The 16928-nt window shown below is 48.3% G+C and overlaps 1 protein-coding gene across 6 annotated transcripts in view; it reads right to left on the bottom strand.

Annotated features, from left to right (window-relative positions):
* Window positions 1-16928, bottom strand: part of RASSF7 (Ras association domain family member 7) — an 84306-nt gene that overhangs the window by 50964 nt on the left and 16414 nt on the right. Inside the window, exon 2 of one of the 6 annotated variants that reach the window (XM_025198561.1) lies at window positions 2717-2846. The exons of the other annotated variants lie outside the window; for them this stretch is intronic. The gene's annotated coding sequence lies outside the window, so the exon portion shown is untranslated. The remainder of the gene's footprint in view (window positions 1-2716; window positions 2847-16928) is intronic. 6 annotated transcript variants of the gene reach the window in all.

The raw sequence follows: 16928 nt of genomic DNA, 5'->3' as shown, positions 1-16928 counted from the left end.
TATTAGTTAAAATTAACCTCTTCACTGCTGCTGCAATGCGCACGCTCCAGGAGAGATATTAGGTACCCCGGCTCCTGCCTAGGTATTTCCATGTGCTCCCATCACTACAGAGCTCAGGCACCTCAGCCTCGCTGCAGCCTGACTCGCACATGCTTTGTACATATGCATTTATTTCACCTATCAACTCCATTCTGCTTAGAGACCATCTCAGTCAGTTTCTAAGGGCATCTTCAAAAAGCACCTTGACACCCATCTTGCTGGGGTCATCTGACCCTGGCAGTCTTTCCTGCCCAAGTGCATGGGGGCTGGACCTGATGAGCTGTAAGGTCCCTTCCAGCCCCTAACACCTATGAAACTATAAGGGGCCCTCAAATTCTACAGTGGGGCTTCACATGAATGAAGAGCTCAAAAAACACATTGTACTCTAAATGGGATGCAATTCATATCTAGCACTCATTCATTCAATGCCCCTGTGTAATTATTGCCGCTAATTATCACACACTGCTGTTTGTTCTCCAACTCTCGACCAGCCACCTTGCCCTACCCCTAGCCTCCAAAAGGCCCCTAGGTAATTTGCCTTCCTTTTGGCTCGCTGCATGCCACACACATCGCAAGCTGAGTTTGATTTTTCCCATCAGATTTTGTAAGAGTCACTTTTTGGAACAGTGGAAGGAGCCAAAATTAGCTGAGATCTGGCTACACAAGCCCTGCCCTATTAGAAGCCTGTCTATAGCAGGAAGAGAGATCCAGTGTTCGGCTAGAGATTAGCTAACACACACTGCAGTGTTTGGAAATGGGAAGGAAATACTTCTACCCCAAACAGTTTCTAGATCTGTTCTGACACCATTTATCTCCATGTCGCTGCCTGAAATGAAGTCAGGCTCCTTTAGCATGGAAGTAGCCAGGCTCTCCAGGGCAGAGCTTTCCCCAAAATGACCCACTTTGGAGGCTAGTTCTTCCTCTGCTCTACAGCAGTTCCCACCGACCCTCTTAATGTCAAGAGCAGTGCCCCAGTAAAAGCAGCCAAAGAAAAAGGTGCTCATCAGTTTGTTCCAGCATGGCTTAGTGCAGCGCTTCTTGACCCTGTCTATGTAGTGGGTCCCCTACCATATAACAAGAAGTCTGGTATCTCCCTTCCACAAGTTCTGGGCTCGCTCTTTCACTTAGTCATAGCCCACAGTCTCCTGGGTGAAAGAATCATTGCTAGCTCTCGTCTGCAAGACAGAGCCTTTTAATTTCTAACCCTAAGCAAGAGTCACCTCAAATTCACCACCTGTGAGAAAGGAATTATCCTACTCTCCTGCACAGGGATGTTGTAAGGATTGGGGCCTGAAAAATATTTGGCAGTAACAGAGCCTAAAAGCACTGAGAATTTACTACTACCCTCAAGAAGTTCCAAGCCCATTTAGGGATACACCTAGCAATGGCATATGCCCCAAGAAAGAAGTAGTTAGCCATGTTAGTCTGAAGTCAGTCAGAAGGCAAGGTAGATATGGACATCTATAAACTACATAATATACACAGAGAGAGCACAAGCTTTTGTGAACCCAAGATCACTTCAGCAGATGATGTCTGATGCACTTCAGCAGATGCTTTATTAGATGCCTCAAGCCCTCACAAGGAAGGCTGCTTAGCACTGATCAAGCATGTCAGAGCTCTGCCTTGGATTACTGTCACACAAGCTGCATAGCAGAAGCAGACTCAGTCCTGTTGGGTGAAGGAGGTGATGGTAGAGGAAGAGCGAGGCAGAGATTCCATTTCATTTCAGCTTTCATCCACCCTTCTCACTCTTCTCCTATTCCAACCCAAACCAGCACTGCCTATCATGGGTCCCTGGAGCTAGAAAGTACTATGTCTTCTTTTTCTAGCCTAATTAGTCTTGACAATTCAAAAAAAAAAAAAAAAAAAAAAAAGAACTGCTTCAGACTGACAGAATCTAATCTCTTTTGGACTGAAAGGCAAAAATAATTTAAACTTCACTCCTACCATGCTGGGTTACAGCCTCCTCCCTTCCCTCAGCCTCATCATACACATGAGGGGTAGGAAGGCATTGCCCTACTTGGGGGTGATTAAAAACTCAGCTGCATTGTTGCCTCTCCTCAGGCTCCATTTTAAAATGTTCTCTGCTACTCTGAAAATGTCTCTGCAATGTTCTATTAAAAAAAAAAAATCCCAGTATCCTGGAAAGAGACTCCCAACCTCTTTGAGACAAAGTTAAATTGCTTCTGATACATCCTTAAAAAATCTGAGGCCCCTTCTCCCACCACTTCCTCCATTCCCCAGTTTCCTAAAACATACACAATAGATTTCAATCACTGGCATTAGCTGCACCAGTTCAAGACTTTGCATATTCATAGGGTGAACTGCAGCATGCCTTGGTGCTGGTCAATCCAACTCCAAGCCAGCTATTTACATAGTGGTTTTGCCTATCTGCCTTTCAGCATAGGCAGCACCACTGCAAACTCGTGAGCTGAACACGGGACAAGCCCCCAGGTTTCAGTGAATGTGTAATATGGACCAGGTCTTGACTTTATGTGGATGGGTGAGCCAGTAGTTGCATATGCATCTCACACTAGAAGAGTTTATTCAATGCTGGTGAAGGAGGGAAGGCAGCATCACATACGGGTATATCAGCACGTACCTCCTTTCAGAGACAAAGCATCCATTCATCACGCTGCACCTTACTGGGAAGTAACTCATGCTGAGGTTTGCCTACCTGGCCTGTCACCACCCTGCAGAGTGGCTTTGTCTGTGATCACAAAAGGGCCCTTCAGTAACAGATCAGGGGGAAGTTCAAAAACTTCAGGATCATCTTGCTACACAGATTGTAGAGAAATCTGTAGACACTGCAGACAATTTGGAGAGAGTCCAGCAGAAGACAATGAAAATGGTTAAAAGGGCTGGGACACATGATTTCTGATCAGAGTGAGGGAACTGGGCTTATTTAGTCTGGAGAAGAGAAGACTGAAGAGGGGGATTTAATAGCAGCCTTCAACTACCTGAAGCGGGGTCCAAAGAGGATGGAGCTAGACTGTTGTCAGTGGAGGCAGACGACAGAACAAGGAACAATGGTTTCAAGTTGCAGCAAGGGAGGTTTAGGTCAGATATTAGGAAAAACCTCTCTCACTAGCAGGGTGGTAAAGCACTGGAACAGGTTACCTAGAGAGGTGGTGGACTCTCCATCCTTGGTTTTTAAGGTCTGGCTCCCCAAAGCCCTACATGGAATGATCTAGTTGGGGATGGACTAGATCAGCGGTTCCCAAGCATTTTTGTACCAGGACCCATTTGGAAACATCGATGACCAGTCCCGACCCAATGCCCCTCACTCCTGACCTGCTTCCCCCTGCCCCCAGGCCCTAGCCCTGCAGTGTGTGTGTGTTGGGGGGGGCGGGGGGTCTTGCCTCCCCCAAGCCACCTGCAAGGAAAAAGTGATGGTTTCCCACATTTTCTCTCTTTTAAAGGAGAATCCATTTTAAAGGGTCGTTTGTTCACGACCCTTTCATATATTCTTGTGACCCACTTTTGTGTTGGGACCCATGGGTAGAGAAACACTGAACTAGCTGACCTCCTGAGATCCCTTCCAATCTTAGTTTTCTACGATTCTTTGCCCTCAAACAGGACCATGAGTAGAAGATATATTTTACTTCCTTTCACCTCAAAATAAACTGAATCGCCTTCACTCCTACCATCCTTCCCATTTATGGAAGATCAGGCAACCAGCAGGCCAGATATTGGGCCTGGTCCATCATCGGGTTGATCGAGTGGCAGCAACTGTGGGAAGCTTAATATAACAATAGCAATATGTAGGCAGCCTCAGAGCAGGCATAGAGCAATGAAGAGCCCACAGTCCCAGCCAAATGGGATTACTCCAGAAGAGAAGGCACACTTTCTGTTAGCAGACTCTGACGACAGCGTGAGGGGGATGAAAGCTGATGCAAATGAGGCTGTGGCAGAATGAGACCTATGCAATAGGAAAATGAGCAGAGGCAATTGGGATTCAATCTCCACAAGCAGTTAGATGCCACTGGGAGCCCCATGTAGTCAAGCGACTGAAAAAAAATAATCAGAAATAAAAGCCAAGTGCAGAACTGAACTGATACACAGGTGAGTGCCAACACCCTGTGTGAACGCTGCCAGGCACAGGGCGAGTCAGAGCTCGACAATCAGCTGTTTACACTGACACACCAGAAAGTTATTTAATACTTCCCCCGGCCCCTCCCATTGCAAAGGTAGCAGTAGTTAAGCAGGTCACTCCCAAAGGGAAAGGAAGCCCTCTCCACTGCAAGGGAAGCCATTTGAGATGCTGGCAAGCATACAACTTCCTGGGATATAACCACGTGACACTCTGCCTTGAAGTGGCACCACAGCCAGCCCAGCCACTCCTGGGGAAGCCAGTCAGTAGCTCAGTGTTATTAGTTAATACTCTAGGCCAGTGGTTCTCAACTGGGGAGCCGAGATCAGGTTTCAGGGAGTCCATGGGGGCTGTGGATCTGGCACGATTGTGATCTCTTGAGGTCAGCTGGGGCAGCCCATGCCTGGACTGAGCCTGCTGTCACTGCCACCACCAGGTTCACAGAAAAACACAGGATTTTCTCTTTTGAAGAAAAACATGGGAAACCACAGGTTTCCCCTTGCAGGCTGGCAGAGTTCCAGTCTGCAAAGGGCTGCTTGGGGCTGGGGGGGCAAGAGCAGGCTGATATGGCAGGGGGCACCATGTGCACACACACATGCATGTGGCAGCCAGGCAGCAGGGGAGAGCAGCTAGCCTCACCTGGCTGCTCCCTGAGTCAGCTGCCTCAAGTAGCCCTGGCCTGCACCTGCCGGCAGCTTTGCAGGCTGCCTGACATGCCTCCACCCCCTGATTTCTGTGCCCATAGCAGGCACACAGCTACAGACTGCCCAGCAGAACCCAGCATGGGAGGGCAGAGTGGGGCAGTGGAACTGCCACCACCAGGACCCCCACGCCAGCCATGCCACCAGCAATAGGAGGAGTAACAGATAGGGTGCTGCCCTTACTGCCTCCCACCACTGAAGGGGAGGTGGGGTGGAGGGCAGTGAAGGTGGCCTGAGGAGAGTGGCGGCAGCCAGGCCATGCCACTCCTGCCCCACACCCCCTCCTACTGTGGGTTGGGAGTGAAGGGCACTGTCAGAGCGAGGGAGCTGCAGATCTGGAGTGAGGGGCACCATCAGGGCTGAGGGGCAGAGGGGGGCAGGTCGGAAGGGGCAGGGGTGGATCTCGAGTCCAAAAGGGTTGAGAATCGCTGCTCAAGGCAACAGTCAGAGGAAGCTGGTACCAGCAAACTCAACGAGCAACATACAACTTGCTGCTGCATTAAGGAAACAAATGTGCTAAATGAAAGTGGGCTGCATATCCTGTGGCTCTGCAACTATAGCACTGGAATCACCCCCCGCCCCTGAGGCAAGGAGAGGAAGTGTGGGGCACAGCTTCCCCTCCTTATGTACCCTGCCAGGCCCTCTTCTCTTCCCTGCTCAGCAGGACCCTTGTGTTACAAGGGACAAGGAGAGAATGGCTCTCCTGGCTGTTTCTTTCTTGGCTTCCAAACTAGGCTATGGGAGCTAGAGAAGTACTAGGAAAACAGAGGATTGATCATGACCCCTTGACTTCCCTGAAACAACAAGTTCTACCCTCCAGCAGGGAAGGCCAGACACCCTGCTCTGAACAGGCAGGCAATTCAGGCTTCAAGCACCTGTGTGCAGAAGAATGTTCTTAGCAGAGAGCTGGTCATGTTGTTAACCAAGTGGGTGATTACCAGGAGCTCTGGAAAGAGACAGAGAGATGAAATGATGGACTCTGTGCTGCCCAGAGAGCAAGGGCAGATAGGGCAAAAGCATGTTTAAAGTTCCCCCTCCCCCTCAGCTGCACCTGCCTCCCATCCTGGCCAGAAGGACCTGGCTGTAGCTCTCTCCAGAGTGCGAAGAGACCCTTGCTGTATTGGCTGACCCTACACTGCACAGCTCGGCAATCCGTAAGCCGTCCCATGATTCAAAAGCTGTGCCAACAGCAAGCAAGGGACTGAGCTCAAATCCCTCTGTGCTAATGTACCATACTGTAATTAGACATGCCCTCATTTCTGCAAACATCCTGAGGCACACGACTTGAAATAATCCCCTGGCAATGCCACCAACTGAGCCATGAGGATGCTAGAGATGGGTAAGAAGGTCATGGAGCTTCTACGAATGGAGCATCCCTTTAGACAGATTGTGAGCCTTCTGGTGGCCCTGAACCACAGAAGCCAGTCAGAAGCTACCAAAACCCTGCTCAGGTAATTGTATGGTTAAGTAAACAGGCCCTGCATGCTGTATACAGGCAGGAAAAATGGTTAGTTTGACTCCCAGGTGCCAACATGGTTCCTTTCAGCAAGATTTGTTGCATCAAGAGGTATGACACAACAGGTCATGCCAGTGCATGTGTCAGGGTCAGTCACACCAGGAAGGTCATTACAGCCACTATTCAAATACTGAGCCTTCAACCCCTCAGTCTCTCATTTAGTCACGTTCTTGCAGTATTATGGGCACCCCATGCAAATATCCTTCCTACATTAGATTTTCTAGTGATTAGTGATAAGGTCCAAGTATTAAGCAATCCACCTACCCACCTGCACTTCGCATCCCTCCATGATTCAGGTGCTAGGCCAGGACATAGGGGAAAGCAATTTCAAATTCCAGCTCTGCGAGACTTCTTGAACAAGCCTGGGCAACTCATTTAAATCTCTGTACTCCGATGATTCTTCTTTCTGCCTTCTTTATCTAGTACTGTAGACATCTGGAGAAGAGACCATCTTATTGCAAATCTCATTTAGCACAACAGCCCTGATACCAAGTTTTTTTCATCAGAAGTGCTCCTGCTAGAGTCATAACAAGGGTACTTCCTTCCCTTAAGCACCCAAAGACACTGAGATCTCAGTGGCCTTGTTTAAAATTTGCACTGAAACAGAACCTTTTGGAATGCAGTACACCATGCCTGATCACATGGCTGCCTGTCATCATGCATTTTAGTGTAAAACTGGCCATTTTGCAAAGGGCCACATTTCTGGGAGAAGGATTCTCAAAGCTGCAAGTGCAGCATTTTCTTTATAGAGTCCTACATAGAACATGTACTAGTCAGTGTCAAAATAGCAGCAATTGGACCCCCTAAAGTAACAGTCCATAATACATTGGGTCAAAGGTAGCAGAGAACTACACTCCATATTTAAGGACTGATTCCATGGATTCCTTGGTCCCTGAAATTCCATCAATATACTACACTTTTCTCTACCACCTTTCTGCACCCAACATTTTTGGTTCTCATTCCTGGTCTCCTTACCCCACTTCTAGACGTATCCAAGCCAAGACAAGAGAAGCCAAGTGAAAGGCTGTAAAAACTAGTACAATTCTAAACCCAGTGAAGACGAGATTAGCCTTAACCAAGTGACCTCCAACACTCTTCCAATGCCAGGAGCGTGCTAGCACCAAGAGAGTTCTCTAGCTGGCTTTTAAACCTAGCTCAGTTTTGCACATTTTAAAACTGGCTAGAGACCTAGAATAAATCTGGTTTTGGGCAATTTCATGTGACCCAGCGTGTTGCTCTGTTGAGTTAGTACCAAGGGATTTTGCTGAAATAGCAGTCAGAGGTTTCAGAAACCCTAGTTGAGAAAAGCCCCAAAATGCCAGAAGTCCCCATCAATGCACAAACAAGGCCTCCGTTCTGAGTGCATATCCATGTCACTACTCCTCTGTGTATGTCATTTTTTACATTTAAATTAGTGCAAGATCTCTCTTCCTAGCCTGCCCCCTCCACTCTTCTATATCCAAGGCCTTGCTGCCACCCTTCCCCCACACCAGGCTCTACTATTGTCCAGAAGTTTGATCATGGTTGAACACAGCCCAGAATAATACCCAAAGCAGCCAGGACAGCAAAATCACTACTCCACAGCTTCTAAATGGTTGATCAAAAGCCTTCTGGGAAGTCTGTCTCTGGCTGGCCCTGCTCAGCTCCCAGCCTAGGCAAGGCTTTGGTGGTGCTCCAACAAGATTCTGCAAACCGTAGCTTGCTACGCACAACGTGTATTTCGTGGCAAAGAGGAAAACACGCTTTACCTTTGTAGAGCATCTCCTACTTGTAGGGCAAGATTGGATCAGGACTGTGGGAGTCAGGGATGCAGAACACAACTGTGGGACCTGAGTTCGTCTGGTCACATCTACACGGGTGCAGGGCTAATGGACTGCTGCAGTGCTAGGGGTTACAATGGCCTTGACTCAGGCACGGCCAGGCCACTAAATGATTAGCTATTACCTGCCTGGTTGAAGACATTAATTACTGAAACCCTGACACAGCTCTTGCAGATAACACTTAAGGAACTTGAATGTCACCCCCCACCCCCCAGAAAGTGCTGCTGCTGCTAAAAACTGACTCACCATGGTTAGAATTAAATTACTGGTTCGACTGGATAGGAAAAGGAACAATATCCCACTCTAATTTCACTCGCTCACTAACATGCATACAAATCTCTTCAGTGGCACCTGCTTCCCCACTTCTACTTCATCAGACCCTACAGACTCAAAGCTTGCTTTTGGCTCTCTGGCACCTTGACTGAAAGGATAAACTTCCACACACAAACCACAAATGTGGCAGGATCTTCTCCACCATGCAGATGGCCACAGAAGCTCTGCTAGATCTCATCGGTGGTATCAATCTAAGGAACCTCAGATCAGTGCTGCTAGGCCAGTGATTCTGAACCCCAGGGTACCATGCAATATTAGCATTGTTAGCTGTGCAAACACCTACACATCCTTTACAAGAAAAAGCCAGAGATTTTAAATAGGAATCCATAGTGTCAAAACCATTCCGAATTCTTTGCAACAGAATAATTTTTCTATTATTTTTTCTGTAGACAAAAAATAAACGAAAGCTAAGAAAGCTGGTATTTTCCGAGGGGTGCCTCGAGTATAACAAAAGATGCTTTGAGAAAACAACTGTGCAAGGCAAACCCTATAGTGAAGCTGTCTGGAGTCTAGTCAAGTCTTTTTTGATGGTGCTGAGAACATTTTCAGACAGACACAGGCACCAGAGCCCTCTATGAGCAAATGTCAGTGCTCTGCAAGGACAGAAGAGACCTCCTCTCCATCTCCTTTATCTGCACTTTCCTCTCCTGATTGCCCTTTTGGTCCTGGGAACACATCTGCCAATTCATAGGATGCCCATTAGCCAGAAGCTGCTACAAGAGACAGGATCCCTAGTGAAGTCCTGCCACGGCACACTAGAGAGAATCTTGTCACCCTTCCTCTTTTGCTGTCAATTCATAGCATCTGACAAAGTAGGCTGCCACCTAAAAAAGCTTATGCTGTTCTGAATGAGTCTGGTCTCCAAGATGCCCCCTGCCTCCCTTTGCTTGACTTTAAACTAACATAGCTAACCACCTCTCTCTTCCCAAGTGCTAAGCTAGCGCATGCAGGATGTTCATCAGGATTTCACCATGAGCCCAACTCCTAGGGCTGGGTCTCTCAGTTCTGGGCTACCTGATTTATGCCTTGGCTAGCAGCGGCAGATGGAAAGTTGCAATCTGCAGGGCCTGAAAAACGTTATCTTGCAAACAGCCTTCACTGTTGTCAACACAGGCCATGCCTCTGTTTTAAGAATGAAGATGGCTGCAATATGCTTTCTTTTCTTTTTCTTTTAAACACAGAGCTCCATGCAAGTTGCCAGCCTTCATCTAGAATGTATGAAAAGAACAGAGTCCACTCTATTTGGCACTGGCAAAGCCTCGCTAGCCAGTTTTGGACTCTAACCTTCAAGAAACATGTGGACAGACTGGAAAAGAATTCAGCACAGAGCAACAAAAATTATTAGAGACCTGGGAAGCAAGATTTATGAGGAAAGGCTGAAAGAACTAAGGGTTATTTAACTTAGAGAACAGAAGACTGAGTTGATAACAGTTTTTAAATACCCAAAGGGTGATTATAAAGAGGATGGAGATAGATTTTCTCTGTGGCTATAGGGAAAAGGAATAGGAGCAACAGCCTCAAACTGCAGCAGAGGACATTTAGGTTGCCGATTAAGAAGAACTTTCTATGAGGTTGGTCAAGCGCAGCACATACTACCCAAAGTTGTTGTAGCATCTCCATCTCTGGACATTTTCAAGAGCAGACTAGACAGACATTTGGCTGGAGGGGAAGGGGGGGGGTTGAGTCAGATGATAAGACGGGTAATTATTTGGGCCCAAGGGTCACTTAGGGATTTTTGGTGAGCTGTCATGGGCTGGCTCAGCACCCCCCTCCCCTGCAACAGTTCACCAAAACTCCTGAAGTGGCTCTGCTCTGTGCTCAGCTGGGATGCAGCCGTGGGCAGGTAGGGAGTAGTATCTGGGAGTGGGACAGGCAGTTGGGGCCAGGAGCTGGGATCACAGGGCTGTGACAGTGCAGGGCCAGCCCTAATCCTCTACTCCCCGCATGTCCCTGTGCTGGGTGCCGGTTTCACTGGCAGGGGCATGCTAGGAGCAGAACGTGGTTCTGCCTTGGGCCCGGCCCCACACTGTCACCGCCCTGCACTCCTGGGGTCTCTCTAGGGACCAGCCGGGACTTGTGTGGGTAGGGTGTGCAGCCAGGTAGATGAGGTGGGGCCACCAGCGGGGAGCTGCATCCGGGAGCGGGACAGGTGAGCAGGGATGGGTGGGTGACAGCATGGGGCTGGGGCCAGGGCAGAGCCACGATCCACTCCCCACATGCCCCTGCCCACAGAAGTGCCCGTTGCAGGGAAGTGCGGGCAGCAGACTGCAGCTGTGGCCTGGGCCCCAGTGCTGAGCTGCCACCACCCTACAATATCATCCTGTGACCCTGGCCCTGCCCACCTGTCTGTTCCTGGATGCTGTTCCTCACCCACCTGCAGCCCCATCCCATCCGCCCAGCTGTGCACCCTACCCACATGGGTCCCACCCCTGGTGGTGGGTGTGATGCAGACAGCACAGGCGACTGATGGGGGGGACATGGGGGGGGGGACATGCCCCCCCCCCCCCCCCCCCCCGAGATTGGCTCCCCCAACTCAGCACCACTCAAGACAGGGCAGTTTTTTTGCCACGCAGGCCAGAGACATTGCGGGGGGGAGAAGAGTAGTAAGCTGTGGAACAGAAGTATAGGAGTGGATATGGGGATTTTGGCCTGCCCCTGGGCCCACCCACAGATTGTGCCCCCCCAGACTCAGGAGGCACCAGTCACCCCTGGCACACAGGCCAGGGTGCCCAGGCAGCAGGACCTAGTCTGGTGGTAGCAGAAACAGCTGGAAGGAACTACTGCCACCAGGGCTGCCAGAAAGTGAATCTGGCTGCTGTACCACCCCAGCCCTGCCGTGTGCCCGGGGGTGGTGGGACCTGCCACATGCGGCACAGCAGAGGCTGCCCCCCTACATGCCTAGGCAAGGCAGGAACAAGGGCCTTGCTGAGGAGCTGGACAAAATCCTGTCATAGGCCAGATTTGGCCCATGGGCTGTATTTTCCCCATCCCTGAGTCAGGTTGATCTTGCCCTGAGCAGGGGCTAGATTAGATAACCTTATGAGGTCCCTTCCAGCCCTACTATGATCTAATAAAAAAGGCTCAGGTTGCTTTAAGTTTGGCTTTCAAGGTTTAGTGACCAATGACTGATACATTTTTCTTAAATGCCAAATATCACTTAACTTTAAAACTTTCTTGATCGGATTGATAGTGTGCACACACAGCATTTCAGCTGGAAAAGTGAAGAGGCAGGTATTCCCCACCTGCATGCATTGTACAAGTCCCACTCAGCAGTAACGGAGGCTGTCTATGTGGAGAGAAAAGATGGAGGGGGCAATGATAAAACTGGCCATAAAGAACAAGGTTTACAAGGGAGATGCCACCTGACCTTTAACTATTGCTGCAATCCTTATGACCAACACCAGACGGATAAGTGAAGAATGACTTCATAAAACCACAGCAGTTTCTCCCAACTGCATTCAGCAGAGTTAGCGACCATGACCATATGAAAAGGAAGCCAGGGAAAAGAATGACTAGGGTTCCAGGGTGTGAGTTCAAGCCAGACCTTGTTTAACAGAGCAACTCCACCCTCCCAGCTGTTAAGTACTTGGGCTTAGATCCTCAAATGGTACTTTGGTGCTCAACTCCAACTGCTTTCACAGCTTGGGTATTGGTAGCCATTTTCACTAAAAAAAAAAAAAAAAAAAAAAAAGCTGAAAGAAAAGGGAAAATATCTTCTGCACTCCCAGTTCACTACCCCGTAGGGCTTCTACCTGCAGGGCTTCTAGGTTTTAAATAAAAACTGTTCTAAGGATATTCCCCCCAGAATGTATTCTCCTAGCAGTGATCCTGGTATTGCTACTTTTTGTCCTATCAAAGGACCCACGCAGGAGTTGCCAGAAGCTGCATGATGTGTACAACGGCGCACAAGGGAAATGAGTTGGGAGTGTAAAGCTTCTGGTGGGGCACCCAACAAGTGACACTTCTTGGGGCTGGGTTTGCAGAAATTGTTTAGCTCCCCACTTTTGAAAGTTGGACACCCTACCATGGAGGCACCCTCAATACCCAGCTCCATCAGGCAGAAACTGTAGCTGAATCGATCTTGTCACCTTCTGTTAATAGCAAATGCCGGAAGTAAATAGCAATCAGGACTTGTAGTACAGATGATATCTTTTATTAGACCAACAAGATTTTTGCAAAAAAATTTCTTTAATTGCAAGCTTTAGGGCACAAACACCTTTCATCAGGCATAGGAGAACAGATCGTAAAAGTTCTCCTGGGTAGAAATGAAAGTTCACATTTCATAGGATTTCACAGAGGAGTCAATAGATAGAAAACTCCTCTTGGCAGTCAGTTCACAGAAATAAATGGGAATCATATGCAGTTCACTAATGTTTCCCTGTAATTGTTCCAATGGGTTAATCTCTAACAAGAAATATTTTGTAACTGCATGGAATGCCCCCTGCAAAATGGTCAACAGGACCCAAGATTCACACCACACAATCAGTTGAAATAATTGTAATTGGCTTGTTTGTTCACTCCTATCCTGGAGTAAATGTAAGGTTGAGAGAGAGCTGGCTAGGTGAAACAGCCAACAGAAGCAGATAAGCTGACTTGCAAGTCCCCCATGCTTTTAAAATGGTATAATTGCCTATCTTAGTCCACTGCTTGTTCCACTCATCCTTACTGGCTCTGGATATACCAGCAGTGAATGGAGCCTTTACATGCATAAACCAGTTAGGAATCTTTAAAAAAAACAACATCATGGCAAAAGCACAGGAGCAAGGGGAAAAAACAAAACAAAACAATAAGATATGAGAGCAGGTCCAGCTCCCAAGGTGGTAAAGGACATTCAAATAAAAAATACTACCTCTGGAACTGCAAGAGTCCTCCCAAAATGCACTCCAACACTGGGCATGAGCTGCTGAAAACCTGACAACTCTTTGTTTTCCTTAAAGGGGGATGAAGGTAGGCAGCAGCTCAGCAGAACCACTTGGCTAATGGCAACAATTAGGTGTTAGAAAATAATGTTCTCCCTGGTCACTAATGAAAGAAGTAGGAGAATGTAGATGACATTGTCTTGCGGCTGTTTATTTTGAAAGTGTCCCAGCAATGGTAGTTGGAAAAGCTATTCAACCTGGTTATCTTGCAGGCCTGTGGATTTTTTCCAAAGCAGATACATACTCCTTCCTCTCCCAATGCTCATCTCTCTTACTTTCTTAATGCATTAAGGAGCCAGCAACAAATCCTTCCACGATTCTGATCTGGAAGCATATTTGCATTCAGACTGGTTCTCTTCCACCCACCCACCTCACCAATTTTAAGCTTCCTCCATCCATGAGACATGCTCTTCATTCGAGGCAGGCACTTGTCTTCCCCTTTACTTAGCACAAAAGAATTTAGCAAGAGATACTGCATCTGGACAACAGAGGATGGCAACAGCCATGGAGAAAAGCATTAGAAGAGGCCTCTTGTTTAACAAGAGTAACCCAAGAAATTTTGCTGGCTTGAAACATTTAAATCGGGGTGACCAACGCCAACCTGTGGTATGTGCGTCATAGGCTACCCCTGTGCATGGTACACCATAGATCAGGGAGGAAGCAGGCAACACAGCAGCAGATAGGGCAGGGAACAGAGGACCAGATTAGACAGGGGAAGGGGCTAGGAGTGTCATGTGGGGAATGCATGGGGCTTACCTTGTGGCATGCCAACCAAAAAGGTTAGCCCCCAGCAATTTAAACCCTTGCTAATACAGTTATGAGAATAGCAAGCAAGAGGTAATGGGCAGTATTACACAATGCAGTGCCTACAACTTCAGGTACCTACTAACGCCAGGTAGAATCCTGCCATTTAACCAAGTTACGCTGGTTTGGCTAGTGCGAGTTCAACACGTGATTGTTTTGATTAATGGGAACCCACAGCATGCCTGGCGCTCTGCCAGTGGTAGCAACCTCTCAAGACACAGATCTCAAAGCACTTTAAGAAGGAGATAAGCATCAGTGACTTTGCTTTACAGATGAGGCAGAAGCACAGAGTAGCAAAGCGACCCTTGTCCAGCAGCAGAAATGCAAGCAGAACCTAAGCCTCTCTGTTCAGTGCCAAAACCAGAAACAAACAGTCTTTGGGCAGCAATTTTAACTGAGCTTCCACTGTTGACAACAAAATGTTCACAAATGATTTAGTCACAGGCGACTGCTGATCAGTTATCCTTTGTGAATAAAGTACAAAAGGTGGACCAGACTGAGGTTAAAGACACCCAGATGTCTGTTCTCCTGAAGGTGTTGCACTAGGCCATATTTTGCTCTGAAGTGACCGATCCTACTCTCTGGCAATCAATGCAAGGGGAGCACGTGACACCCTTCTGCATAAAGACACTAGTGAAAATTAGGGGTGCAGCAATAGAGATTTTTGGGGCTGATACCAATAGCCGATTTTTAAGGCATATTGGCTGATACCGATCCGATTTCCAATACAGTTGCGTCCACCTGGTTAGTCTGCCTAGCTGGGGCAGGGTGCAGGACAGAGCCACAGCTCACCCAGGGGGGTGCGGGGAGGAGGGGTGTGTGGCTCCCACCCCTATGTGCACCCCTGGAGGGCATGGGGGGGCACATGTGCCCTCAATCTGCATATGGCAGGGAAGGGCAGGCTGCAGCTGCGGGTGGCACCAGGCTTTTTCCAGCGGGGGCTGGGCTGCACTCAGGGCAGGCTGCAGCAACACTGCAAGGGGGGCTATGGGGAGGGCTGCAGCCACCCCAAAGTTTGCCATAGCCCCCCCATGGCTTCCCTCTCAGTGTCGCCACTGCCTGCCCTGAGCATAGCCCCCCGCCCCACCCCAATGTGCCAGGAAGAGCCTGGTGCTGCCCTGGCCCCAGCTTGCAGCTGTAGCTCCCCACCATGGAGATCTGGTGGCACAGCCCCCCCCCATGCCCTCCTGGGGTCCACGCACCAGTGGGAGCCGTCTGCACCCTCCAGACAAGCCACAGCTCTGTTCTGTGTCCTGCCCCAACTGGGCAGCCCCAGCCCCACTCCCTCCCTCACCACAGCGGTGGGGGGGGTTGATCTGCCCCCCACCCACCCCTCATCCATCACAACAGACTTACCAACTGAACGCAGCTCTCCAAGCTGCCAGGCTGTGCTCCTCACTGCCTATGTGCAGCTGAGCACATGCACAGGCATTTATCGGCCAAAGTATCAGCCATATCAGGCCAATTTCTGATACACTCAATTTTCTTTATATTGGTACTGATCTGATATCGGACCAATGTATTGGTGCACCTCTAGTGAAAATGAAGGACATGTAAACTGGTTGTTGGGGGACCCATACCTCTTGCCACCTAGGTAGCAGATCTCAAGGAAGGAGCAAAAACATCAGTAAACATCTGCTATCAGGTAGAAATAGACTGAAGTATCACCTCCCATTTCCTTATTTCTTATTCTCCTATTTCATAAGCATAAGTATCATTCATAAGTCACTCTTCATCTCCGTTTAGCAGACTATTGCAGGGTTTTGCAAACTATTGCCTGTGGACCCACTGGATCCAGCCTGTGGACATAGGGCTTCAGGGGCATTTGGAGGTTTTGGCAGTGTTCAGGGGCAGATGTTTCCCTTGTACTACAGTGGAGAGAAGTGAATCCTTGCGCCCACCTGTCTCTGACCCAGGTTGGGTCATTCTACCCTGCAGGTGGGAGGTTGCTAACTGCTGGATTATTATACACAGCACAGAGGAAGAGACTAATTAATATGAGCAAATTAGAGGTAAAAGTCAAACCTACCCAATGTTGTATTTCTGAAGTAACTCACAATTTGTTGCTTTGTAATGAAAAAGAAAAAGAAAAAAAAAAAAAAAATCAAGCAGGTACTGCAGAGTTGCTTCTGGAGATGGCGCTGCTGAATTCATTTACAAATATACATGTGCAAACTTTCATTATAACTTTCAAAATTGAAAAGGCCTTTAACAACCCTTTGCTGCGAGTTAAAAATTGCTTCCCTCCCTCATGTGCCCATTATCAAGTAAACAACAGACCAGGGATTAATCCAGGTTAAAACCTTTGATAATGACACTTGTGTATTTTGGATGTCTCTGCTTCCCAGTATCTCACATTTGATTAATTAGTCAAAGGTGGTATAAATCCTAACCAGAACCCGCCTGTACATAATGGGCTCTTTAAACAGTAAAATGGAGCTACATCTGCAGCGAGGCTATTCAATCCCTTATCTTGCACGAAAATGCCTGGCACTATCTCGCCCTCCACAAAAGGGTTTGAGTTTCGGTTAACAGCCCTGTGAAAATAAACTGTTCAAAAAAAGGGCTGCAGTACAAAAGGAGGAGCTTTCACTCAGCAAAATACAAATCACAGGCTCACAAGGAGGGGATGCTTTGAAGTTGAATGGAAGGGACAGAGCTTGGGAGTGTGTTGCTCCTTCATTGATGCCTCTGCATGTGTGA

This window comes from Alligator sinensis, unplaced genomic scaffold, assembly GCF_000455745.1.
Source record: "Alligator sinensis unplaced genomic scaffold, ASM45574v1 scaffold907_1, whole genome shotgun sequence".
Classification (NCBI taxonomy): domain Eukaryota; kingdom Metazoa; phylum Chordata; order Crocodylia; family Alligatoridae; genus Alligator; species Alligator sinensis.
The sequence above is the reverse complement of the archived record's forward strand: the minus strand, read 5'-3'. Positions and strand labels throughout refer to the sequence as shown.